The sequence below is a fragment of the Rhipicephalus microplus genome, chromosome 5 (genome assembly GCF_043290135.1).
Source record: "Rhipicephalus microplus isolate Deutch F79 chromosome 5, USDA_Rmic, whole genome shotgun sequence".
NCBI classification, from domain to species: Eukaryota; Metazoa; Arthropoda; class Arachnida; order Ixodida; family Ixodidae; genus Rhipicephalus; species Rhipicephalus microplus.
In genome coordinates this window covers 162,281,289-162,308,593 of record NC_134704.1, presented here as the reverse complement: position 1 = coordinate 162,308,593, position 27,305 = coordinate 162,281,289, and the positions used below count along the sequence as shown (strand labels likewise).

General features: G+C 46.2%; 6 non-coding genes across 6 annotated transcripts; all 6 read left to right on the top strand.

The window, feature by feature from the left end:
* Positions 1-1,660: 1,660 nt before the first annotated feature.
* Positions 1,661-1,732, top strand: TRNAW-CCA (transfer RNA tryptophan (anticodon CCA)). Its single transcript has one exon. It is a non-coding gene; the product is annotated as a tRNA-Trp (tRNA).
* A 3,550-nt stretch (positions 1,733-5,282) lies between these two features.
* On the top strand, positions 5,283-5,354 carry TRNAW-CCA (transfer RNA tryptophan (anticodon CCA)). The gene has a single exon. It is a non-coding gene; the product is annotated as a tRNA-Trp (tRNA).
* Positions 5,355-7,621: 2,267 nt separating this feature from the next.
* TRNAW-CCA (transfer RNA tryptophan (anticodon CCA)) lies at positions 7,622-7,693 on the top strand. Its single transcript has one exon. It is a non-coding gene; the product is annotated as a tRNA-Trp (tRNA).
* A 2,268-nt stretch (positions 7,694-9,961) lies between these two features.
* TRNAW-CCA (transfer RNA tryptophan (anticodon CCA)) lies at positions 9,962-10,033 on the top strand. The gene has a single exon. It is a non-coding gene; the product is annotated as a tRNA-Trp (tRNA).
* An 8,095-nt stretch (positions 10,034-18,128) lies between these two features.
* On the top strand, positions 18,129-18,200 carry TRNAW-CCA (transfer RNA tryptophan (anticodon CCA)). The gene has a single exon. It is a non-coding gene; the product is annotated as a tRNA-Trp (tRNA).
* A 6,187-nt stretch (positions 18,201-24,387) lies between these two features.
* On the top strand, positions 24,388-24,459 carry TRNAW-CCA (transfer RNA tryptophan (anticodon CCA)). Its single transcript has one exon. It is a non-coding gene; the product is annotated as a tRNA-Trp (tRNA).
* Positions 24,460-27,305: the final 2,846 nt, after the last annotated feature.

Here is a 27,305-nt window from a genome sequence, read left to right as displayed (position 1 = left end):
TAGGTGAAGTGTTCGAATCACGTCCGGGTCAAATTCTCTTTTCATTATTTTCATCTATCTGTCTACCTACTTATTTGTCTGTCTAAAATGACTTGTCCCTTTACCTGTGCTTCATCGACATAAGGCCGTGCAAAACATGCTACCACGTGTGGGCGAACGGCTACCCTAAGCGGACTCGGTGGCGCAAGCAACTTTAGCACGTCTGACTCCAGATCAGATGGTTGCGTGTTCTAATCACGTCCGCGACAAATTCTCTTTTTTGTATTTTCATCTATCTGTCTATCTACTTATTTGTCTATCTGCAATGACTTGTCCCTTTACCTGCGCTTCATCGACAGAAGGCCGAGCAAAACATGCTACCGCGTGTGTGCGAACGGCTACACTAAGTGTACTCGATGGCGATACGGTAGCACGTCTGACTCCAGATCACAAGGTGGCGTGTTCGAATCAGGTCCGGGTCAAATCCTCTTTTTTAATAATTTCATCTATATGTCTATCAACCTCTTTGTCTGTCTACGATGACTTGTCTCTTTACCTGTGCTTCATCAACAAAAGGCCGAAAAAACATGCTACCACGTGTGTGCGAACGGCTACCCTAAGCGGACTAGGTGGCGCAACGGTAGCGCGTCTTACCCAGATCAGAGGGCTGTGTGTTCGAATCACGTCCGTGTTAAGTTCTCGTTTTTGTTATTTTCATCAATCTATCTACCTCTTTGTCTGTCTACAACGACTTGTTTCTTTACCTGTGCTTCATCGATAGAAGGCCGAGCAAAACATGCTACCACGTGTGTGCGATCGGCTACCCTAAGTGGACTCGGTGGCGAACTGTTAGCGCGTCCGACTCGAGATCAGAAGGCTGCGTGTTCGAATCGCGTCCGGGTCAAATTCTCTTTCTTATTAATTTCATCTGTCTATCTACTTATTTGTCTGTCTACAATGACTTGTCTCTTTACCTGTGCTGCATCGACAGAAGGCCGAGCAAAACATGCTACCGCGTGTGTGCGAACGGCTACCCTAAGCGGATTCGATGGCAACACGGTAGCACGTCTGACTCCAGATCAGAAGGTTGCGTGTTCGAATCACGTCCGGGTAAAAGTCTCTTTTTATTATTTTCATCTATCTGTCTACCTACTTATTTGTCTGTCTACAATGACTCTTCTCTTTAGGTGTGCTTCATCGACAGAAGGCCGAGCAAATCATGCTACCACGTGTGTGCGAACTGCTACCCTAAACGGACGCGGTGGCGACACGGTAGCACGTCTGACTCCAGATCAGAAGGCTACGAGTTTGAATCACGTCCGGGTCAAATTCGCTTATTTATTATTTTCATCTATCTGTGTATCTACTTATTTGTCTGTCTACAAAGACTTGTCTCTTTACCTGTGCTTCCTCGACAGAAGGCCAAGCAAAACATGCTACCACGTGTGTGCGAATGGCCACACTAAACCGACTCGGTGGCGACATGTTAGCATGTCTGACTACAGATCAGAAGGTTGCGAGTTTGAATCACGTCTTGATCAAATTTCCTTTTTTTTATTTTCATCAATCTGTCTATCTACTTATTTGTCTGTCTACAATGACTTGTCTCTTTACCTGTGCTTCATCGACACAAGGCCGAAAAAACATGCTACCACGTGTGTGCGAACGGCTACCCTAAGCGGACTCGGTGGCGCAACGGTAGCGCGTCTGACTCCAGATCAGAAGGTTGCGTGTTCGAATCACGTCGGGGTCTAATTCTCTTTTTTATTGTTTTCAACTATCTGTCAACTTATTTGTCTGTCTACAATGACTTCTCTCTTTACCTATGCTTCATCGACAGAAGGCCGAGCAATACATGCTACTTACTGCGTGTGCGAACGGCTACACTAAGTCAACTCGGTGGCGACCCGGTAGGACGTCTTACTCCAGATCAGAAGGTTGCGTGTTCGAATCACGTCGATGTGAAGTTCTCTATTTTCTTATTTTCATCTATCTGTCTATCTACTTATTTGTCTTTCTACAATGACTTGTCTCTTTACCTGTGCTTCATCGACAGAAGGCCGAGCAAAACATGCTACCACGTATGTGCGAACGGCTGCCCTGAGCGGACTCGGAGGTGCAACGGTAGCGCGTCTGACTCCAGATCACTAGGTGAAATGTTCGAATCACGTCCGGGTGAAATTCTCTTTTCATTATTTTCATCTATCTGTCTACCTACTTAATTGTCTGTCTAAAATGACTTGTCCCTTTACCTGTGCTTCATCGACATAAGGCCGTGCAAAACATGCTACCACGTGTGGGCGAACGGCTACCCTAAGCGGACTCCGTGGCGCAACTTTAGCACGTCTGACTCCAGATCAGAAGGTTGCGTGTTCTAATCACGTCCGCGTCAAATTCTCTTTTTAGTATTTTCATCTATCTGTCTATCTACTTATTTGTCTATCTGCAATGACTTGTCCCTTTACCTGTGCTTCATCGACAGAAGGCCGAGCAACACATGCTACCACGTGTGGGCGAACGGCTACACTAAGCGGACTCGGTGGCGCAAGCAACTTTAGCACGTCTGACTCCAAATCAGAAGGTTGCGTGTTCTAATCACGTCCGCATCAAATTCTCTTTTTAGTATTTTCATCTATCTGTCTATCTACTTATTTGTCTATCTGCAATGACTTGTCCCTTTACCTGTGCTTCATCGACAGAAGGCCGAGCAAAACATGCTACCGCGTGTGTGCGAACGGCTACACTAAGTGTACTCGGTGGCGATACGGTAGCACGTCTGACTCCAGATCACAAGGTTGCGTGTTCGAATCAGGTCCGGGTCAAATCCTCTTTTTTATTAATTTCATCTATATGTCTATCTACCTCTTTGTCTGTCTACGATGACTTGTCTCTTTACCTGTGCTTCATCGACAGAAGGCCGAACGAAACATGCTACCCCGTGTGTGCGAACGGCTACGCTAAGTGGATTCGGTGGCGACACGGTAGCGCGTCTTACTACGGATCAGAGGGTTGCGTGTTCGAATCACGTCCGTGTTAAGTTCTCGGTTTTGTTATTTTCATCTGACTATCTACCTCTTTGTCTGTCTACAACGACTTGTTCTTTTACCTGTGCTTCATCGATAGAAGGCCGAGCAAAACATGCTACCACGTGTGTGCGAACGGCTACCCTAAGTGGACTCGGTGGCGAACTGTTAGCGCGTCCGACTACAGATCAGAAGGTTGCGTGTTCGAATCGCGTCCGGGTCAAATTCTCTTTCTTATTATTTTCATCTGTCTATCTACTTATTTGTCTGTCTACATTGACTTGTCTCTTTACCAGTGCTGCATCGACAGAAGGCCGAGCAAAACATGCTACCGCGTGTGTGCGAATGGCTACACTAAGTGTACTCGGTGGCGATACGGTAGCACGTCTGACTCCAGATCACAAGGTTGCGTGTTCGAAACAGGTCCGGGTCAAATCCTCTTTTTTATTATTTTCATCTATCTGTCTATCTACTTATCTGTATGTCTACAATGACTTGTCTCTTTACCTGTGCTTCATCGACAGAAGGCCGAGCAAAACCTGCTACCACGTGTGTGCGAATGGTTACCTAACGGACTCGTGGCGGCACGGCAGCATGTCTGACTCCAGATCAGAAGGTTGCGTGTTCGAATCACGTCCGGGTCCAATTCTCTTTCTTATTATTTTCATCTATCTGTCTATCTACTTATTTGTCTTTCTACAATGACTTGTCTCTTTACCTGTGCTTCATCGACAGAAGGCCGAGCAAAACATGCTACCACGTGTGTGCGAACGGCTACCCTGAGCGGACTCGGAGGTGCAACGGTAGCGCGTCTGACTCCAGATCAGTAGGTTAAATGTTCGAATCACGTCCGGGTCAAATTCTCTTTTGAGTATTTTCATCTATCTGTCTATATACTTATTTGTCTATCTGCAATGACTTGTCCCTTTACCTGTGCTTCATCGACAGAAGGCCGAGCAAAACATGCTACCACGTGAGGGCGAACGGCTACCCTGAGCGGACTCGGTGGCGCAAGCAACTTTAGCACGTCTGACTCCAGAACAGAAGGTTGCGTGTTCTAATCACGTCCGCGTCAAATTCTCTTTTTAGTATTTTCATCTATCTGTCTATCTACCTCTTTGTCTGTCTACGATGACTTGTCTCGTTACCTGTGCTTCATCGACAGAAGGCCGCGCAAAACAAGCTACCGCGTGTGTGCGAACGGCTACGCTAAGTGGATTCGGTGGCGACACGGTAGCGCGTCTTACTACGGATCAGAGGGTTGCGTGTTCGAATCACGTCTGTGTTAAGTTCTCGTTTTTGTTATTTTCATCTGACTATCTACCTCATTGTCTATCTGCAATGACTTGTCCCTTTACCTGTGCTTCATCGACAGAAGGCCGAGCAAAACATGCTACCACGTGAGGGCGAACGGCTACCCTGAGCGGACTCGGTGGCGCAAGCAACTTTAGCACGTCTGACTCCAGAACAGAAGGTTGCGTGTTCTAATCACGTCCGCGTCAAATTCTCTTTTTAGTATTTTCATCTATCTGTCTATCTACCTCTTTGTCTGTCTACGATGACTTGTCTCGTTACCTGTGCTTCATCGACAGAAGGCCGCGCAAAACAAGCTACCGCGTGTGTGCGAACGGCTACACAAAGTGGACTCGGTGGCGACACGGTAGCGCGTCTGACTCCAGATCAGAAGGTTGCGTGTTCGAATCACGTCGGGGTCAAGTTCTCTTTTTTATTGTTTTCAACTATCTGTCTACTTATTTGTCTGTCTACAATGACTTGTCTCTTTACCTGTGCTGCATCGACAGAAGGCCGAGCATAACATGCTACCACGTGTGTGCGAACGGCTACCCTAAGCGAATTCGATGGCGACACGGTAGCACGTCTGACTCCAGATCAGAAGGTTGCGTGTTCGAATCACGTCCGGGTCAAATTCGCTTATTTATTATTTTCATCTATCTGTCTATCTACTTATTTGTCTGTCTACAAAGACTTGTCTCTTTACCTGTGCTTCCTCGACAGAAGGCCAAGCAAAACATGCTACCACGTGTGTGCGAATGGCCACACTAAACGGACTCGGTGGCGACATGTTAGCATGTCTGACTACAGATCAGAAGGATGCGAGTTTGAATCACGTCTGGATCAAATTTCCTTTTTTCTTACTTTCATCAATCTGTCTATCTACTTATTTGTCTGTCTACAATGACTTGTCTGTTTACCTGTGCTTCATCGACAGAAGGCCGAAAAAACATGCAACCACGTGTGTGCGAACGGCTACCCTAAGCGGACTCGGTGGCGCAACGATAGCGCGTCTGACTCCAGATCAGAAGGTTGCGTGTTCGAATCACGTCGGGGTCAAATTCTCTTTTTTATTGTTTTCAACTATCTGTCTACTTGTTTGTCTGTCTACAATGACTTGTCTCTTTACCTGTGCTTCATCGACAGAAGGCCGAGCAAAATATGCTACCACGTGTGTGCGAACGGCTGCCCTGAGCGGACTCGGAGGTGCAACGGTAGCGCGTCTGACTCCAGATCAGTAGGTGAAATGTTCGAATCACGTCCGGGTCAAATTCTCTTTTCATTATTTTCATCTATCTGTCTATCTACTTATTTGTCTGTCTAAAATTACTTGTCCCTTTACCTGTGCTTCATCGACATAAGGCCGAGCAAAACATGCTACCACGTGTGGGCGAACGGCTACCCTAAGCGGACTCGGTGGCGCAACTTTAGCACGTCTGACTCCAGATCAGAAGGTTGCGTGTTCTAATCACGTCCGCGTCCAATTCTCTTTTTAGTATTTTCATCTATCGGTCTATCTACTTATTTGTCTATCTGCAATGACTTGTCCCTTTACCTGTGCTTCATCGACAGAAGGCCGAGCAAAACATGCTACCACGTTTGGGCGAACGGCTACCCTAAGCGGACTCGGTGGCGCAAGCAACTTTAGCACGTCTGATTCCAGATCAGAAGGTTGCGTGTTCTAATCACGTCCGCGTCAAATTCTCTTTTTAGTATTTTCATCTATCTGTCGATCTACTTATTTGTCTATCTGCAATGACTTGTCCCTTTACCTGTGCTTCATCGACAGAAGGCCGAGCAAAACATGCTACCGCGTGTGTGCGAACGGCTACACTAAGTGTACTCGGTGGCGATACGGTAGCACGTCTCACTCCAGATCACAAGGTTGCGTGTTCGAATCAGGTCCGGGTCAAATCGTCTTTTTTATAATTTCATCTATATGTCTATCTACCTCTTTGTCTGTCTACGATGACTTGTCTCTTTACTGTGCTTCATCGACAGAAGGCCGAGCGAAACATGCTACCGCGTGTGTACGAACGGCTTCACTAAGTGGACTCGGTGGCGACACGGTAGCACGTCTGTCTCCATGTCAGAAGGTTGCGTGTTCGAATCACGTCCGGGTCGAATTCTCTTTTTTCTTGTTTTCATCTATTTGTCTATCTACTTATTTGTCTGTGTACAATGACTTGTCTCGGTACCTGTGCTTCATCGACAGAAGGCCGAGCAAAACAAGCTACCGCGTGTGTGCGAACGGCTACGCTAAGTGGATTCGGTGGCGACACGGTAGCGCGTCTTACTACGAATCAGAGGATTGCGTGTTGGAATCACGTCCGTGTTAAGTTCTCGTTTTTGTTATTTTCATCTGACTATCTACCTCTTTGTCTTTCTACAACGACTTGTTCCTTTACCTGTGCTTCATCGATAGAAGGCCGAGCAAAACATGCTACCACGTGTGTGCGAACAGCTACCCTAAGTGGACTCGGTGGCTAACTGTTAGCGCGTCCAACTCCAGATCAGAAGGTTGCGTGTTCGTATCGCTTCCGGGTCAAATTCTCTTTCTTATTATTTTCATCTGTCTATCTACTTATTTGTCTGTCTACAATGACTTGTCTCTTTACCTGTGCTGCATCGACAGAAGGCCGAGCAAAACATGCTACCGCGTGTGTGCATACGGCTACCCTAAACGGACGCGGTGGCGACACGGTAGCACGTCTGACTCCAGATCAGAAGGTTGCGAGTTTGAATCATGTCCGGGTCAAATTCGCCTATTTATTATTTTCATCTATCTGTGTATCTACTTATTTGTCTGTCTACAAAGACTTGTCTCTTTACGTGTGCTTCATCGACAGAAGGCCGAGTAATTCATGCTACCGCGTGTGTGCGAACGGCTACCCTAAGCGGATTCGATGGCGACACGGTAGCACGTCTGACTCCAGATCAGAAGTTTGCGTGTTCGAATCACGTCCGGGTAAAAGTGTCTATTTATTAATTTCATCTATCTGTCTATCTACTTATTTGTCTGTGTACAATGACTCTTCTCTTTAGCTGTGCTTCCTCGACAGAAGGCCAAGCAAAACATGCTACCACGTGTGTGCGAACGGCCACACTAAACGGACTCGGTGGCGACATGTTAGCATGTCTGACTACAGATCAGAAGATTGCGAGTTTGAATCACGTCTGGATCAAATTTCCTTTTTTCTTATTTTCATAATCCTGTCTATCTACTTATTTGTCTGTCTACAATGACTTGTCTCTTTACCTGTGCTTCATCGACAGAAGGCCGAAAAAACATGCTACCACGTGTGTGCGAACGGCTACCCTAAGCGGACTCGGTGGCGCAAGGGTAGCGCGTCTGACTCCAGATCAGAAGGTTGCGTGTTCGAATCACGTCGGGGTCAAATTCTCTTTTTTATTGTTTTCAACTATCTGTCTACTTATTTGTCTGTCTACAATGACTTCTCTCTTTACCTATGCTTCATCGACAGAAGGCCGAGCAATACGTGCTACTGCGTGTGTGCGAACGGCTACACTAGGTCAACTCGGTGGCGACCCGGTAGGACGTCTGACTCCAGATCAGAAGGTTGCGTGTTCGAATCACATCGATGTCAAGTTCTCTCTTTTGTTATTTTCATCTATCTGTCTATGTACTTATTTGTCTTTCTACAATGACTTGTCTCTTTACATGTGCTTCATCGACAGAAGGCCGAGCAAAATATGCTACCACGTGTGTGCGAACGGCTGCCCTGAGCGGACTCGGAGGTGCAACGGTAGCGCGTCTGACTCCAGATCAGTAGGTGAAATGTTCGAATCACATCCGGGTCAAATTCTCTTTTCATTATTTTCATCTATCTGTCTATCTACTTATTTGTCTATCTGCAATGACTTGTCCCTTTACCTGTGCTTCATCGACAGAAGGCCGAGCAAAACATGCTACCACGTTTGGGCGAACGGCTACCCTAAGCGGACTCGGTGGCGCAAGCAACTTTAGCACGTCTGACTCCAGATCAGAAGGTTGCGTGTTCTAATCACGTCCGCGTCAAATTCTCTTTTTAGTATTTTCATCTATCTGTCGATCTACTTATTTGTCTATCTGCAATGACTTGTCCCTTTACCTGTGCTTCATCAACAGAAGGCCGAGCAAAACATGCTACCGCGTGTGTGCGAACGGCTACACTAAGTGTACTCGGTGGCGATACGGTAGCACGTCTCACTCCAGATCACAAGGTTGCGTGTTCGAATCAGGTCCGGGTCAAATCGTCTTTTTTATAATTTCATCTATATGTCTATCTACCTCTTTGTCTGTCTACGATGACTTGTCTCTTTACTGTGCTTCATCGACAGAAGGCCGAGCGAAACATGCTACCGCGTGTGTACGAAAGGCTTCACTAAGTGGACTCGGTGGCGACATGGTAGCACGTCTGTCTCCATGTCAGAAGGTTGCGTGTTCGAATCACGTCCGGGTCGAATTCTCTTTTTTCTTGTTTTCATCTCTTTGTCTATCTACTTATTTGTCTGTGTACAATGACTTGTCTCGGTACCTGTGCTTCATCGACAGAAGGCCGAGCAAAACAAGCTACCGCGTGTGTGCGAACGGCTACGCTAAGTGGATTCGGTGGCGACACGGTAGCGCGTCTTACTACGGATCAGAGGATGGCGTGTTGGAATCACGTCCGTGTTAAGTTCTCGTTTTTGTTATTTTCATCTGACTATCTACCTCTTTGTCTGTCTACAACGACTTGTTCCTTTACCTGTGCTTCATCGATAGAAGGCTGAGCAAAACATGCTACCACGTGTGTGCGAACAGCTACCCTAAGTGGACTCGGTGGCGAACTGTTAGCGCGTCCAACTCCAGATCAGAAGGTTGCGTGTTCGTATCGCGTCCGGGTCAAATTCTCTTTCTTATTATTTTCATCTGTCTATCTACTTATTTGTCTGTCTACAATGACTTGTCTCTTTACCTGTGTTGCATCGACAGAAGGCCGAGCAACACATGCTACCGCGTGTGTGCATACGGCTACCCTAAACGGACGCGGTGGCGACACGGTAGCACGTCTGACTCCAGATCAGAAGGTTGCGTGTTTGAATCATGTCCGGGTCAAATTCGCCTATTTATTATTTTCATCTATCTGTGTATCTACTTATTTGTCTGTCTACAAAGACTTGTCTCTTTACGTGTGCTTCATCGACAGAAGGCCGAGTAAATCATGCTACCGCGTGTGTGCGAACGGCTACCCTAAGCGGATTCGATGGCGACACGGTAGCACGTCTGACTCCAGATCAGAAGTTTGCGTGTTCGAATCACGTCCGGGTAAAAGTGTCTTTTTATTAATTTCATCTATCTGTCTATCTACTTATTTGTCTGTGTACAATGACTCTTCTCTTTAGCTGTGCTTCCTCGACAGAAGGCCAAGCAAAACATGCTACCACGTGTGTGCGAACGGCCACACTAAACGGACTCGGTGGCGACATGTTAGCATGTCTGACTACAGATCAGAAGATTGCGAGTTTGAATCACGTATGGATCAAATTTCCTTTTTTCTTATTGTCATCAATCTGTCTATCTACTTATTTGTCTGTCTACAATGACTTGTCTCTTTACCTGTCCTTCATCGACAGAAGGCCGAAAAAACATGCTACCACGTGTGTGCGAACGGCTACCCTAAGCGGACTCGGTGGCGCAACGGTAGCGCGTCTGACTCCAGATCAGAAGGTTGCGTGTTCGAATCACGTCGGGGTCAAGTTCTCTTTTTTATTGTTTTCAACAATCTGTCTACTTATTTGTCTGTCTACAATGACTTCTCTCTTTACCTATGATTCATCGACAGAAGGCCGAGCAATACATGCTACTGCGTGTGTGCGAACGGCTACACTAAGTCAACTCGGTGGCGACCCGGTAGGACGTCTGACTCCAGATCAGAAGGTTGCGTGTTTGAATCACGTCGATGTCAAGTTCTTTCTTTTGTTAATTTCATCTATCTGTCTAACCACTTATTTGTCTGCCTACAATGACTTGTCTCTTTACCTGTGCTTCATCGACAGAAGGCCGAGCAAAACATGCTACCGCGTGTGTGCGAACGGCTACACTGTGTACTCGGTGGCGATACGGTAGCACGTCTGACTCCAGATCGCAAGGTTGCGTGTTCGAATCAGGTCCGGGTCAAATCCTCTTTTTTATTAGTTTCATCTATCTGTCTATCTACTTATTTGTCTGTCTAAAATGACTTGTCCCTTTACCTGTGCTTCATCGACAGAAGGCCGAGCAAAACATGCTACAGCGTGTGTGCGAACAATTACTCTAAGCGGACTCAGTGGCGCAACTTTAGCACGTCTGACTCCAGATCAGAAGGTTGCGTGTTCGAATCAAGTCCGGGTCAAATTCTTTTTTTTATTATTTTTATCTATCTATCCACTTATTTGTCTGTCTACAATGACTTGTCTCTTTACCTGTGCTTCATCGACAGAAGGCCGAGCAAAACATGCTACCGCGTGTGTGCGAACGGCTACACTAAGTGTACTCGGTGGCGATACGGTAGCACGTCTGACTCCAGATCACAAGGTTGCGTGTTCGAATCAGGTCCGGGTCAAATCCTCTTTTTTAATATTTTCATCTATCTGTCTATCTACTTATCTGTATGTCTACAATGACTTGTCTCTTTACCTGTGCTTCATCGACAGAAGGCCGAGCAAAACATGCTACCACGTGTGTGCGAATGGTTACCTAACGGACTCGGTGGCGACACGGTAGCACGTCTGACTCCAGATCAGAAGGTTGCGTGTTCGAATCACGTCCGGGTCCAATTCTCTTTCTAATTATTTTCATCTATCTGTCTATCTACTTATTTGTCTTTCTACAATGACTTGTCTCTTTACCTGTGCTTCATCGACAGAAGGCCGAGCAAAACATGCTACCACGTGTGTGCGAACGGCTGCCCTGAGCGGACTCGGAGGTGCAACGGTAGCGCGTCTGACACCAGATCAGTAGGTTAAATGTTCGAATCACGTCCGGGTCAAATTCTCTTTTTATTATTTTCATCTATCTGTCTATCTACTTATTTGTCTGTTTAAAATGACTTGTCCCTTTACTTGTGCTTCATCGACAGAAGGCCGAGCAAAACATGCTACAGCGTGTGTGGAACAATTACTCTAAGCGGACTCAGTGGCGCAACTTTAGCACGTCTGACTCCAGATCAGAATATTGCGTGTTCTAATCACGTCCGCGTCAAATTCTCTTTTTAGTATTTTCATCTATCTGTCGATCTACTTATTTGTCTATCTGCAATGACTTGTCCCTTTACCTGTGCTTCATCGACAGAAGGCCGAGCAAAACATGCTACCGCGTGTGTGCGAGCGGCTACACTAAGTGTACTCGGTGGCGATACGGTAGCACGTCTCACTCCGGATCACAAGGTTGCGTGTTCGAATCAGGTCCGGGTCAAATCCTCTTTTTTATTAATTTCATCTATATGTCTATCTACCTCTTTGTCTGTCTACGATGACTTGTCTCTTTGCTGTGCTTCATCGACAGAAGGCCGAGCGAAACATGCTACCGCGTGTGTACGAACGGCTTCACTAAGTGGACTCGGTGGCGACACGGTAGCACGTCTGTCTCCATATCAGAAGGTTGCGTGTTCGAATCACGTCCGGGTCAAATTCTTTTTTTTCTTATTTTCATCTATTTGTCTATCTACTTATTTGTCTGTGTACAATGACTTGTCTCGGTACCTGTGCTTCATCCACAGAAGGCCGAGCAAAACAAGCTACCGCGTGTGTGCGAACGGCTACGCTAAGTGGATTCGGTGGCGACACGGTAGCGCGTCTTACTACGGATCAGAGGGTTGCGTGTTGCAATCACGTCCGTGTTAAGTTCTCGTTTTTGTTATTTTCATCTGACTATCTACCTCTTTGTCTGTCTACAACGACTTGTTCCTTTACCTGTGCTTCATCGATAGAAGGCCGAGCAAAACATGTTACCACGTGTGTGCGAACGGCTACCCTAAGTGGACTCGGTAGCGAACTGTTAGCGCGTCCAACTCCAGATCAGAAGGTTGCGTGTTTGTATCGCGTCCGGGTCAAATTCTCTTTCTTATTATTTTCATCTGTCTATCTACTTATTTGTCTGTCTACAATGACTTGTCTCTTTACCTGTGCTGCATCGACAGAAGGCCGAGCAAAACATGCTACCGCGTGTGTGCATACGGCTACCCTAAACGGACGCGGTGGCGACACGGTAGCACGTCTGACTCCAGATCAGAAGGTGGCGAGTTTGAATCATGTCCGGGTCAAATTCGCTTATTTATTATTTTCATCTATCTGTGTATCTACTTATTTGTCTGTCTACAAAGACTTGTCTCTTTACGTGTGATTCATCGACAGAAGGCCGAGTAAATCATGCTACCGCGTGTGTGCGAACGGCTACCCTAAGCGGATTTGATGGCGACACGGTAGCACGTCTGACTCCAGATCAGAAGTTTGCGTGTTCGAATCACGTCCGGGTAAAAGTGTCTTTTTATTAATTTCATCTATCTGTCTATCTACTTATTTGTCTGTGTACAATGACTCTTCTCTTTAGCTGTGCTTTCTCGACAGAAGGCCAAGCAAAACATGCTACCACGTGTGTGCGAACGGCCACACTAAACGGACTCGGTGGCGACATGTTAGCATGTCTGACTACATATCAGAAGATTGCGAGTTTGAATCACGTCTGGATCAAATTTCCTTTTTTCTTATTTTCATCAATCTGTCTTGTAGTGTTCCTACTTAAAATAACGGAACAGCATTAAAGCTTCAGTATGGAACTGGCGTCCATCTTAATCTGCTTTATTTTTTTCACTTCATCCTCCTCTTCTTTCCTGCCCCGGCCCTCGCGCTTCTTCATCTTCTGTCCAAAGGCTCATACCGCTTCACCCTTCCCGCTTTCTTTTAATTACCCCTCCTGGGGTAATACTTGAAGACATTCCCAATTGAAGCACATTCAACAGATCCACGTTCACCAGTGTACCAGACAGTCTTCAAAATTCCGTTCTGGGTGGCTGTCTTGGTCACAAAGTAAGGCCCATAAAATTTGGCACTGGAATCTCTTATTCCTTTTCTCACTAGTACGAGGTCGGTGACTTGAATGTCTGGCATGTCTGCTCGATGCCTCTTGTCGAAATTCTTTTTCATTCGTTTTCGGTACCTCTCCTCCTGTGATTTTTGTTGCCTCTCCTCGACAATCTTGAGGTTTTCCAAGAGTCCCAACTCACGGTCTGCCTGCAGAATAGGGGTCTCTCCTGTAGAAGCGTACTGTGGACTGCACCCCAAGCCACTGGTGTAGGATCGGTTATGATGTTTTACGGCTGCTTCTAAAGAACATTTCCATCCCCCAGGAAAACTATCGTACATCTTGATGTATTGTTTCACGTCCCGTATGGCACGTTCTGCAAGCCCATTCGCCGCAGGATGGTATGGCGCACAGAACTTGATCGATACATTGTGATCTCGAGCCCATCTTACTAGCTTTTCACTCTTGAACGCGGGGCCGTTATCGCATACGATTGTCCGCGTAGTTCTAAACATGTCCCTTTCGAGAAGGGTTATGACGCTATTTGCATCTTCTTTTCCTGCTCGTGCCGCGACCATCCTGGTGCATTCATCTATGGCCAGCAGAAAAGCTTGCGTTTTTCTGACTCCTTCCCGTTTCTTGTTAAGTTCGGCGAAATCCAGGTGAACTACTTCAAAAGGCACGTTCGAGTGGCAAGGTAGTATCATGGTGTCCGTAGGCTGTTTATACTTGACTTTGTGTACTTGACACACATGGCATGAACGAACGTACTGACTAACGTCTTTCTTCATGTGAGGCCACGTAAACCTCTTGACCAACTTGTTGTAGGTACGCCAAAAGCCGTCGTGTCCTCCAGATTCTGGGCTATCGTGGTACAAGTAAAGGACTTTGGAAACAAGAGTTGGTGGGACTTGATACCGACCTTCCGTAAAAACCAGTTGTTCTGAGCCTTCCCACAGCTTCACTTCATTGATTTCTTCAGATTTTTCTGTGTTGTTTTGTACCATCAATCTTGATAGAGCATCTGCATCGGTTAAAAGCGGTCCTGGTCGGTGCGAGATGGTAAAGTCAAATTGCTGCAAGTAATTCACCCATCTGGCGATACGCCCTTTAGTTTGGGTCATATTCAAGAGATGAGTGAGTGCCTGGTGATCGGTGAACAAAGTGAACTTCGTACCTTCCAGGTACGTGCGGAAGTAGTCAACGGCCTTCAGAACCGCCAGTGCTTCTTTTTCCGTAGTAGTGTAGTTTGTTTCAGACGGCTTGAAAGTGTAACTGTAGTAACCGACTACGTGTCGCTTTTCTCGGCCAGATGCTTCAATACATTTTTGATACAACACTGCACCAGTCCCATAATGTGAGGCGTCAGTGTTCAATTCAAAGGGTAAAGTGAAATCTGGTATACGCAGAACGGGGTCAGAAGAAATTCTGTGCACCAAGTCACGGTAGACTCTCTCACATTCGTCACTCCATTCAAAGGGAACTTCTTTCTGCGTTAAGCGCGTGAGGCATCTAGTTTTGACAGCAAAGTCCTTTATGAAAGATCGGAAATGTCCTGCCAATCCCAAAAACACACGCAGTGAATGGACGTCATATGGTTTCTTCAACTGGGAGATCTTCTCGACGGACTCTTGTTTTGTGCTTTTGGTGTTCCCATCGAAGACTCTTCCAAGAAACACCACTTTTTGTTGAAAGAATACACTCTTCTTAAAATTAACCTTGAGATGTGCCAAGCTCAAGGCGTTTAACACCTGAGACAGATGGTCCTGATGCTCAGCCTCTGTTTTGGAGAAGACTATAATGTCGTCTATGTACACATTACAAAAAACACCAAGGAATGGCTTTAGGACGTCGTTCATGATCTTCTGGAACCACGCTGGCGAGTTTTTCCAACCGAAAGGGAGCCGGTTGTATTCGTAGAGATCGAATGGCGTGATAAAAGCGGTGTACATTTTTGTTTCTTCGGTTAGTGGGATCTGCCAGAAACCTTTGCATAAATCGATGCGGGAAAAATGTCGGCAACCCCCGGTCTCATCTATAATTGTGTCGATCTTCGGCATAGGAAATGGTATGAGTTCTGTCTGACGATTGAGAACCCTGTAGTCGGTGCATAATCTGAAGGTTCCGTCTTCTTTCGGTGCGATCGTTATGGGAGAAGCGAAGGGTGATACCGAAGGTCGTATGATATCAGCATCTAGCATCTCCTGCAACTCTTTCTTGAGCCACATCTTTCGCTCCCTTGACATATTGTAAGGTGCTTTCCGGATGACGGTCTTGTCAGCGAGTTCGAAAGGAACCTTGTGGGACTTCATCGCCTGAGGATAGCTTCCTATGCATACAAGTTCAGGGTAGGTCGTTGCGATATCCGCCGCGCACTTGACAACTCGTAGATTATCTTGTCTACCTTGATTTGTCTCGTTCCTTGCTACTCCTTCTACTAGAACCACATCGTCCCAGTACACGTTGATCTTTAGTTTCTTTATATCTGGTCTTGATAGCAAAAAGTCGTACGTTACCCCCTCTATCACCAACACTTCGCTCTCTATTTGCTGACCCTGGAACTCGATGTTTACCAAGGCCCACTGATCATGCAACGTTACTTTTCCATCATAGCCTTGTACTCGTAGAATTCTTCCACTATGCAAGCGATTTGCATCCACCAGCTTGGCATTTATAATGGACACAGAAGCACCGCTGTCTACCAGAGCCATCATATGTTTGTTTCCTACTTTGACGGGAATGTGAAGTAGGCTAGAGCAACTTAAATAAACAGTCTCATTTGGAGTCATCGGGTGGGACTGATCACCCTCGTTTATTAGTTTTTTTTCTGTCGAATACTCCTGAGCTTCAGTGTCGATATTATTCACTCGACCTCTTGGAACACGCCAGGGCAAGTTATCTGTGCGAGTTGCGAGGTGGCTCGGTTCTCGCTGAGCGCGGCTTGACCAGTCCGATTTACTCCGACTGAAACAGCTGCTTGACTCGGCGGTTATGCTTGTTTCCGAAGCTGATGGTATGTTCTGAAGACACGCGAGGAGGTCATCTAGAGTCTTTGGTGACAGTATTTGCACTTGCTTCAACACGTTAGTGTGCAATCCATGCATTATTAAGGCAACTACGGCCGTAGATGGAAGCAAAGGCTCCGCCAGCTTTAAAAGACGGCGTTTCTCAAAGAAGTACTCGACAAGGCAGCTTTGCTCAGACTTGAAATTAAGCGCCGTGTTCCATCTTTCTACTGGATTGCTTCGGAATGCAGTCAAAAACTTTTTCCTCCACTGGCTCCAAGAGTCGTCACTGTCTTCCAGAATGCATGTTTCATACCACTTTCGCGCAACACCTCTCAAGTAAACGCGCATGTTGGTGATTTTAGCCTCATCAGAGAGCCACTTGTTTTTTCCAGCGGCATATTCGTAGAAATCAAGCCAACTTTCTGGATTTGAAGACACACCGTCGAAAGCATCAGGTTCTACGAAATTAGGTGTCGGTCTCTCAGCATTCAGAGAGCTTATAAGAGATGTCATTATTTGGTTTTGTTGAAGCATCTGTTCCTGTTGCAGCTGAAAAGCTTTCAAAACGAGGCTCACCTCTTCCGTCGAAGATCGTGATCCTGAGTGTTTTCGACGCGCTGGTTCAAGAACTAGGTCGTTGAAGGTCGCCACACGCAAGTTCACTTTCACAGCACCTTTCCGTCGTAGTTCAGTAGTGTCTACGGCTGCCTTTTCCACAACCAGGTTTACGAGTTCTTCCGAGCTGAGCTCACGAGGTAGGTCTACCGCTGCTTCGTCTTGAACTTGGTACTTCGAAAAGATGATCTCCTCGGAGGTCTCGTCTATGAAGAACGTCACCCACATGATGGCTTCGATGGCCGGCTGCGCCAAAATAATGTAGTGTTCCTACTTAAAATAACGGAACAGCATTAAAGCTTCAGTATGGAACTGGCGTCCATCTTAATCTGCTTTATTTTTTCACTTCATCCTCCTCTTCTTTCCTGCCCCGGCCCTCGCGCTTCTTCATCTTCTGTCCAAAGGCTCATACCGCTTCATGTCTATCTACTTATTTGTCTGTCTACAATGACTCGTCTGTTTACCTGTGCTTCATCGACAGAAGGCCGAAAAAACATGCTACCACGTGTGTGCGAATGGTTACCTAACGGACTCGGTGGCGACACGGTAGCACGTCTGACTCCAGATCAGAAGGTTGCGTGTTCGAATCACGTCCGGGTCAAATTCTCTTTCTTAATATTTTCATCTATCTGTCTATCTACTTATTTGTCTGTCTACAATGACTCTTCTCTTTAGGTGTGCTTCATCGACAGAAGGCCGAGCAAATCATGCTACCACGTGTGTGCGAACGGCTACCCTAAACGGACGCGGTGGCGACACGGTAGCACGTCTGACTCCAGATCAGAAGGCTACGAGTTTGAATCACGTCCGGGTCAAATTCGCTTATTTATTATTTTCATCTATCTGTCTATCTACTTATTTGTCTGTCTACAAAGACTTGTCTCTTTACCTGTGCTTCCTTGACAGAAGGCCAAGCAAAACATGCTACAACGTGTGTGCGAATGGCCACACTAAACGGACTCGGTGGCGACATGTTAGCATGTCTGACTACAGATCAGAAGATTGCGAGTTTGAATCACGTCTGGATCAAATTTCCTTTTTTCTTATTTTCATCAATCTGTCTATCTACTTATTTGTCTGTCTACAATGACTCGTCTGTTTACCTGTGCTTCATCGACAGAAGGCCGAAAAAACATGCTACCACGTGTGTGCGACCGGCTACCCTAAGCGGACTCGGTGGCGCAACGATAGCGCGTCTGACTCCAGATCAGAAGGTTGCGTGTTCGAATCACGTCGGGGTCAAATTCTCTTTTTTATTGTTTTCAACTATCTGTCTACTTATTTGTCTGTCTACAATGACTTCTCTCTTTACCTATGCTTCATCGACAGAAGGCCGAGCAATACGTGCTACTGCGTGTGTGCGAACGGCTACACTAGGTCAACTCGGTGGCGACCCGGTAGGACGTCTGACTCCAGATCAGAAGGTTGCGTGTTCGAATCACATCGATGTCAAGTTCTCTCTTTTGTTATTTTCATCTATCTGTCTATGTACTTATTTGTCTTTCTACAATGACTTGTCTCTTTACATGTGCTTCATCGACAGAAGGCCGAGCAAAATATGCTACCACGTGTGTGCGAACGGCTGCCCTGAGCGGACTCGGAGGTGCAACGGTAGCGCGTCTGACTCCAGATCAGTAGGTGAAATGTTCGAATCACATCCGGGTCAAATTCTCTTTTCATTATTTTCATCTATCTGTCTATCTACTTATTTGTCTGTCTAAAATTGCTTGTCCCTTTACCTGTGCTTCATCGACATAAGGCCGAGCAAAACATGCTACCACGTGTGGGCGAACGGCTACCCTAAGCGGACTCGGTGGCGCAACATTAGCACGTCTGACTCCAGATCAGAAGGTTGCGTGTTCTAATCACGTCCGCGTCAAATTCTCTTTTTAGTATTTTCATCTATCTGTCTATCTACTTATTTGTCTATCTGCAATGACTTGTCCCTTTACCTGTGCTTCATCGACAGAAGGCCGAGCAAAACATGCTACCACGTTTGGGCGAACGGCTACCCTAAGCGGACTCGGTGGCGCAAGCAACTTTAGCACGTCTGACTCCAGATCAGAAGGTTGCGTGTTCTAATCACGTCCGCGTCAAATTCTCTTTTTAGTATTTTCATCTATCTGTCGATCTACTTATTTGTCTATCTGCAATGACTTGTCCCTTTACCTGTGCTTCATCAACAGAAGGCCGAGCAAAACATGCTACCGCGTGTGTGCGAACGGCTACACTAAGTGTACTCGGTGGCGATACGGTAGCACGTCTCACTCCAGATCACAAGGTTGCGTGTTCGAATCAGGTCCGGGTCAAATCGTCTTTTTTATAATTTCATCTATATGTCTTGTAGTGTTCTACTTAAAATAACGGAACAGCATTAAAGCTTCAGTATGGAACTGGCGTCCATCTTAATCTGCTTTATTTTTCACTTCATCCTCCTCTTCCTTCCTGCCCCGGCCCTCGCGCTTCTTCATCTTCTGTCCAAAGGCTCATACCGCTTCACCCTTCCCGCTTTCTTTTAATTACCCCTCCTGGGGTAATACTTGAAGACATTCCCAATTGAAGCACATTCAACAGATCCACGTTCACCAGTGTACCAGACAGTCTTCAAAATTCCGTTCTGGGTGGCTGTCTTGGTCACAGAGTAAGGCCCATAAAATTTGGCACTGGAATCTCTTATTCCTTTTCTCACTAGTACGAGGTCGGTGACTTGAATGTCTGGCATGTCTGCTCGATGCCTCTTGTCGAAATTCTTTTTCATTCGTTTTCGGTACCTCTCCTCCTGTGATTTTTGTTGCCTCTCCTCGACAATCTTGAGGTTTTCCAAGAGTCCCAACTCACGGTCTGCCTGCAGAATAGGGGTCTCTCCTGTAGAAGCGTACTGTGGACTGCACCCCAAGCCACTTGTGTAGGATCGGTTATGATGTTTTACGGCTGCTTCTAAAGAACATTTCCATCCCCCAGGAAAACTATCGTACATCTTGATGTATTGTTTCACGTCCCGTATGGCACGTTCTGCAAGCCCATTCGCCGCAGGATGGTATGGCGCACAGAACTTGATCGATACATTGTGATCTCGAGCCCATCTTACTAGCTTTTCACTCTTGAACGCGGGGCCGTTATCGCATACGATTGTCCGCGTAGTTCTAAACATGTCCCTTTCGAGAAGGGTTATGACGCTATTTGCATCTTCTTTTCCTGCTCGTGCCGCGACCATCCTGGTGCATTCATCTATGGCCAGCAGAAAAGCTTGCGTTTTTCTGACTCCTTCCCGTTTCTTGTTAAGTTCGGCGAAATCCAGGTGAACTACTTCAAAAGGCACGTTCGAGTGGCAAGGTAGTATCATGGTGTCCGTAGGCTGTTTATACTTGACTTTGTGTACTTGACACACATGGCATGAACGAACGTACTGACTAACGTCTTTCTTCATGTGAGGCCACGTAAACCTCTTGACCAACTTGTTGTAGGTACGCCAAAAGCCGTCGTGTCCTCCAGATTCTGGGCTATCGTGGTACAAGTAAAGCACTTTGGAAACAAGAGTTGGTGGGACTTGATACCGACCTTCCGTAAAAACCAGTTGTTCTGAGCCTTCCCACAGCTTCACTTCATTGATTTCTTCAGATTTTTCTGTGTTGTTTTGTACCATCAATCTTGATAGAGCATCTGCATCGGTTAAAAGCAGTCCTGGTCGGTGCGAGATGGTAAAGTCAAATTGCTGCAAGTAATTCACCCATCTGGCGATACGCCCTTTAGTTTGGGTCATATTCAAGAGATGAGTGAGTGCCTGGTGATCGGTGAACAAAGTGAACTTCGTACCTTCCAGGTACGTGCGGAAGTAGTCAACGGCCTTCAGAACCGCCAGTGCTTCTTTTTCCGTAGTAGTGTAGTTTGTTTCAGACGGCTTGAAAGTGTAACTGTAGTAACCGACTACGTGTCGCTTTTCTCGGCCAGATGCTTCAATACATTTTTGATACAACACTGCACCAGTCCCATAATGTGAGGCGTCAGTGTTCAATTCAAAGGGTAAAGTGAAATCTGGTATACGCAGAACGGGGTCAGAAGAAATTCTGTGCACCAAGTCACGGTAGACTCTCTCACATTCGTCACTCCATTCAAAGGGAACTTCTTTCTGCGTTAAGCGCGTGAGGCATCTAGTTTTGACAGCAAAGTCCTTTATGAAAGATCGGAAATGTCCTGCCAATCCCAAAAACACACGCAGTGAATGGACGTCATATGGTTTCTTCAACTGGGAGATCTTCTCGACGGACTCTTGTTTTGTGCTTTTGGTGTTCCCATCGAAGACTCTTCCAAGAAACACCACTTTTTGTTGAAAGAATACACTCTTCTTAAAATTAACCTTGAGATGTGCCAAGCTCAAGGCGTTTAACACCTGAGACAGATGGTCCTGATGCTCAGCCTCTGTTTTGGAGAAGACTATAATGTCGTCTATGTACACATTACAAAAAACACCAAGGAATGGCTTTAGGACGTCGTTCATGATCTTCTGGAACCACCCTGGCGAGTTTTTCCAACCGAAAGGGAGCCGGTTGTATTCGTAGAGATCGAATGGCGTGATAAAAGCGGTGTACATTTTTGTTTCTTCGGTTAGTGGGATCTGCCAGAAACCTTTGCATAAATCGATGCGGGAAAAATGTCGGCAACCCCCGGTCTCATCTATAATTGTGTCGATCTTCGGCATAGGAAATGGTATGAGTTCTGTCTGACGATTGAGAACCCTGTAGTCGGTGCATAATCTGAAGGTTCCGTCTTCTTTCGGTGCGATCGTTATGGGAGAAGCGAAGGGTGATACCGAAGGTCGTATGATATCAGCATCTAGCATCTCCTGCAACTCTTTCTTGAGCCACATCTTTCGCTCCCTTGACATATTGTAAGGTGCTTTCCGGATGACGGTCTTGTCAGCGAGTTCGAAAGGAACCTTGTGGGACTTCATCGCCTGAGGATAGCTTCCTATGCATACAAGTTCAGGGTAGGTCGTTGCGATATCCGCCGCGCACTTGACAACTCGTAGATTATCTTGTCTACCTTGATTTGTCTCGTTCCTTGCTACTCCTTCTACTAGAACCACATCGTCCCAGTACACGTTGATCTTTAGTTTCTTTATATCTGGTCTTGATAGCAAAAAGTCGTACGTTACCCCCTCTATCACCAACACTTCGCTCTCTATTTGCTGACCCTGGAACTCGATGTTTACCAAGGCCCACTGATCATGCAACGTTACTTTTCCATCATAGCCTTGTACTCGTAGAATTCTTCCACTATGCAAGCGATTTGCATCCACCAGCTTGGCATTTATAATGGACACAGAAGCACCGCTGTCTACCAGAGCCATCATATGTTTGTTTCCTACTTTGACGGGAATGTGAAGTAGGCTAGAGCAACTTAAATAAACAGTCTCATTTGGAGTCATCGGGTGGGACTGATCACCCTCGTTTATTAGTTTTTTTTCTGTCGAATACTCCTGAGCTTCAGTGTCGATATTATTCACTCGACCTCTTGGAACACGCCAGGGCAAGTTATCTGTGCGAGTTGCGAGGTGGCTCGGTTCTCGCTGAGCGCGGCTTGACCAGTCCGATTTACTCCGACTGAAACAGCTGCTTGACTCGGCGGTTATGCTTGTTTCCGAAGCTGATGGTATGTTCTGAAGACACGCGAGGAGGTCATCTAGAGTCTTTGGTGACAGTATTTGCACTTGCTTCAACACGTTAGTGTGCAATCCATGCATTATTAAGGCAACTACGGCCGTAGATGGAAGCAAAGGCTCCGCCAGCTTTAAAAGACGGCGTTTCTCAAAGAAGTACTCGACAAGGCAGCTTTGCTCAGACTTGAAATTAAGCGCCGTGTTCCATCTTTCTACTGGATTGCTTCGGAATGCAGTCAAAAACTTTTTCCTCCACTGGCTCCAAGAGTCGTCACTGTCTTCCAGAATGCATGTTTCATACCACTTTCGCGCAACACCTCTCAAGTAAACGCGCATGTTGGTGATTTTAGCCTCATCAGAGAGCCACTTGTTTTTTCCAGCGGCATATTCGTAGAAATCAAGCCAACTTTCTGGATTTGAAGACACACCGTCGAAAGCATCAGGTTCTACGAAATTAGGTGTCGGTCTCTCAGCATTCAGAGAGCTTATAAGAGATGTCATTATTTGGTTTTGTTGAAGCATCTGTTCCTGTTGCAGCTGAAAAGCTTTCAAAACGAGGCTCACCTCTTCCGTCGAAGATCGTGATCCTGAGTGTTTTCGACGCGCTGGTTCAAGAACTAGGTCGTTGAAGGTCGCCACACGCAAGTTCACTTTCACAGCACCTTTCCGTCGTAGTTCAGTAGTGTCTACGGCTGCCTTTTCCACAACCAGGTTTACGAGTTCTTCCGAGCTGAGCTCACGAGGTAGGTCTACCGCTGCTTCGTCTTGAACTTGGTACTTCGAAAAGATGATCTCCTCGGAGGTCTCGTCTATGAAGAACGTCACCCACATGATGGCTTCGATGGCCGGCTGCGCCAAAATAATGTAGTGTTCCTACTTAAAATAACGGAACAGCATTAAAGCTTCAGTATGGAACTGGCGTCCATCTTAATCTGCTTTATTTTTTCACTTCATCCTCCTCTTCTTTCCTGCCCCGGCCCTCGCGCTTCTTCATCTTCTGTCCAAAGGCTCATACCGCTTCATGTCTATCTACTTATTTGTCTGTCTACAATGACTCGTCTGTTTACCTGTGCTTCATCGACAGAAGGCCGAAAAAACATGCTACCACGTGTGTGCGAATGGTTACCTAACGGACTCGGTGGCGACACGGTAGCACGTCTGACTCCAGATCAGAAGGTTGCGTGTTCGAATCACGTCCGGGTCAAATTCTCTTTCTTAATATTTTCATCTATCTGTCTATCTACTTATTTGTCTGTCTACAATGACTCTTCTCTTTAGGTGTGCTTCATCGACAGAAGGCCGAGCAAATCATGCTACCACGTGTGTGCGAACGGCTACCCTAAACGGACGCGGTGGCGACACGGTAGCACGTCTGACTCCAGATCAGAAGGCTACGAGTTTGAATCACGTCCGGGTCAAATTCGCTTATTTATTATTTTCATCTATCTGTCTATCTACTTATTTGTCTGTCTACAAAGACTTGTCTCTTTACCTGTGCTTCCTTGACAGAAGGCCAAGCAAAACAATCTACAACGTGTGTGCGAATGGCCACACTAAACGGACTCGGTGGCGACATGTTAGCATGTCTGACTACAGATCAGAAGATTGCGAGTTTGAATCACGTCTGGATCAAATTTCCTTTTTTCTTATTTTCATCAATCTGTCTATCTACTTATTTGTCTGTCTACAATGACTCGTCTGTTTACCTGTGCTTCATCGACAGAAGGCCGAAAAAACATGCTACCACGTGTGTGCGACCGGCTACCCTAAGCGGACTCGGTGGCGCAACGATAGCGCGTCTGACTCCAGATCAGAAGGTTGCGTGTTCGAATCACGTCGGGGTCAAATTCTCTTTTTTATTGTTTTCAACTATCTGTCTACTTATTTGTCTGTCTACAATGACTTCTCTCTTTACCTATGCTTCATCGACAGAAGGCCGAGCAATACGTGCTACTGCGTGTGTGCGAACGGCTACACTAGGTCAACTCGGTGGCGACCCGGTAGGACGTCTGACTCCAGATCAGAAGGTTGCGTGTTCGAATCACATCGATGTCAAGTTCTCTCTTTTGTTATTTTCATCTATCTGTCTATGTACTTATTTGTCTTTCTACAATGACTTGTCTCTTTACATGTGCTTCATCGACAGAAGGCCGAGCAAAATATGCTACCACGTGTGTGCGAACGGCTGCCCTGAGCGGACTCGGAGGTGCAACGGTAGCGCGTCTGACTCCAGATCAGTAGGTGAAATGTTCGAATCACATCCGGGTCAAATTCTCTTTTCATTATTTTCATCTATCTGTCTATCTACTTATTTGTCTGTCTAAAATTGCTTGTCCCTTTACCTGTGCTTCATCGACATAAGGCCGAGCAAAACATGCTACCACGTGTGGGCGAACGGCTACCCTAAGCGGACTCGGTGGCGCAACTTTAGCACGTCTGACTCCAGATCAGAAGGTTGCGTGTTCTAATCACGTCCGCGTCAAATTCTCTTTTTAGTATTTTCATCTATCTGTCTATCTACTTATTTGTCTATCTGCAATGACTTGTCCCTTTACCTGTGCTTCATCGACAGAAGGCCGAGCAAAACATGCTACCACGTTTGGGCGAACGGCTACCCTAAGCGGACTCGGTGGCGCAAGCAACTTTAGCACGTCTGACTCCAGATCAGAAGGTTGCGTGTTCTAATCACGTCCGCGTCAAATTCTCTTTTTAGTATTTTCATCTATCTGTCGATCTACTTATTTGTCTATCTGCAATGACTTGTCCCTTTACCTGTGCTTCATCAACAGAAGGCCGAGCAAAACATGCTACCGCGTGTGTGCGAACGGCTACACTAAGTGTACTCGGTGGCGATACGGTAGCACGTCTCACTCCAGATCACAAGGTTGCGTGTTCGAATCAGGTCCGGGTCAAATCGTCTTTTTTATAATTTCATCTATATGTCTTGTAGTGTTCTACTTAAAATAACGGAACAGCATTAAAGCTTCAGTATGGAACTGGCGTCCATCTTAATCTGCTTTATTTTTCACTTCATCCTCCTCTTCCTTCCTGCCCCGGCCCTCGCGCTTCTTCATCTTCTGTCCAAAGGCTCATACCGCTTCACCCTTCCCGCTTTCTTTTAATTACCCCTCCTGGGGTAATACTTGAAGACATTCCCAATTGAAGCACATTCAACAGATCCACGTTCACCAGTGTACCAGACAGTCTTCAAAATTCCGTTCTGGGTGGCTGTCTTGGTCACAGAGTAAGGCCCATAAAATTTGGCACTGGAATCTCTTATTCCTTTTCTCACTAGTACGAGGTCGGTGACTTGAATGTCTGGCATGTCTGCTCGATGCCTCTTGTCGAAATTCTTTTTCATTCGTTTTCGGTACCTCTCCTCCTGTGATTTTTGTTGCCTCTCCTCGACAATCTTGAGGTTTTCCAAGAGTCCCAACTCACGGTCTGCCTGCAGAATAGGGGTCTCTCCTGTAGAAGCGTACTGTGGACTGCACCCCAAGCCACTTGTGTAGGATCGGTTATGATGTTTTACGGCTGCTTCTAAAGAACCATTCCATCCCCCAGGAAAACTATCGTACATCTTGATGTATTGTTTCACGTCCCGTATGGCACGTTCTGCAAGCCCATTCGCCGCAGGATGGTATGGCGCACAGAACTTGATCGATACATTGTGATCTCGAGCCCATCTTACTAGCTTTTCACTCTTGAACGCGGGGCCGTTATCGCATACGATTGTCCGCGTAGTTCTAAACATGTCCCTTTCGAGAAGGGTTATGACGCTATTTGCATCTTCTTTTCCTGCTCGTGCCGCGACCATCCTGGTGCATTCATCTATGGCCAGCAGAAAAGCTTGCGTTTTTCTGACTCCTTCCCGTTTCTTGTTAAGTTCGGCGAAATCCAGGTGAACTACTTCAAAAGGCACGTTCGAGTGGCAAGGTAGTATCATGGTGTCCGTAGGCTGTTTATACTTGACTTTGTGTACTTGACACACATGGCATGAACGAACGTACTGACTAACGTCTTTCTTCATGTGAGGCCACGTAAACCTCTTGACCAACTTGTTGTAGGTACGCCAAAAGCCGTCGTGTCCTCCAGATTCTGGGCTATCGTGGTACAAGTAAAGCACTTTGGAAACAAGAGTTGGTGGGACTTGATACCGACCTTCCGTAAAAACCAGTTGTTCTGAGCCTTCCCACAGCTTCACTTCATTGATTTCTTCAGATTTTTCTGTGTTGTTTTGTACCATCAATCTTGATAGAGCATCTGCATCGGTTAAAAGCAGTCCTGGTCGGTGCGAGATGGTAAAGTCAAATTGCTGCAAGTAATTCACCCATCTGGCGATACGCCCTTTAGTTTGGGTCATATTCAAGAGATGAGTGAGTGCCTGGTGATCGGTGAACAAAGTGAACTTCTGCGTTAAGCGCGTGAGGCATCTAGTTTTGACAGCAAAGTCCTTTATGAAAGATCGGAAATGTCCTGCCAATCCCAAAAACACACGCAGTGAATGGACGTCATATGGTTTCTTCAACTGGGAGATCTTCTCGACGGACTCTTGTTTTGTGCTTTTGGTGTTCCCATCGAAGACTCTTCCAAGAAACACCACTTTTTGTTGAAAGAATACACTCTTCTTAAAATTAACCTTGAGATGTGCCAAGCTCAAGGCGTTTAACACCTGAGACAGATGGTCCTGA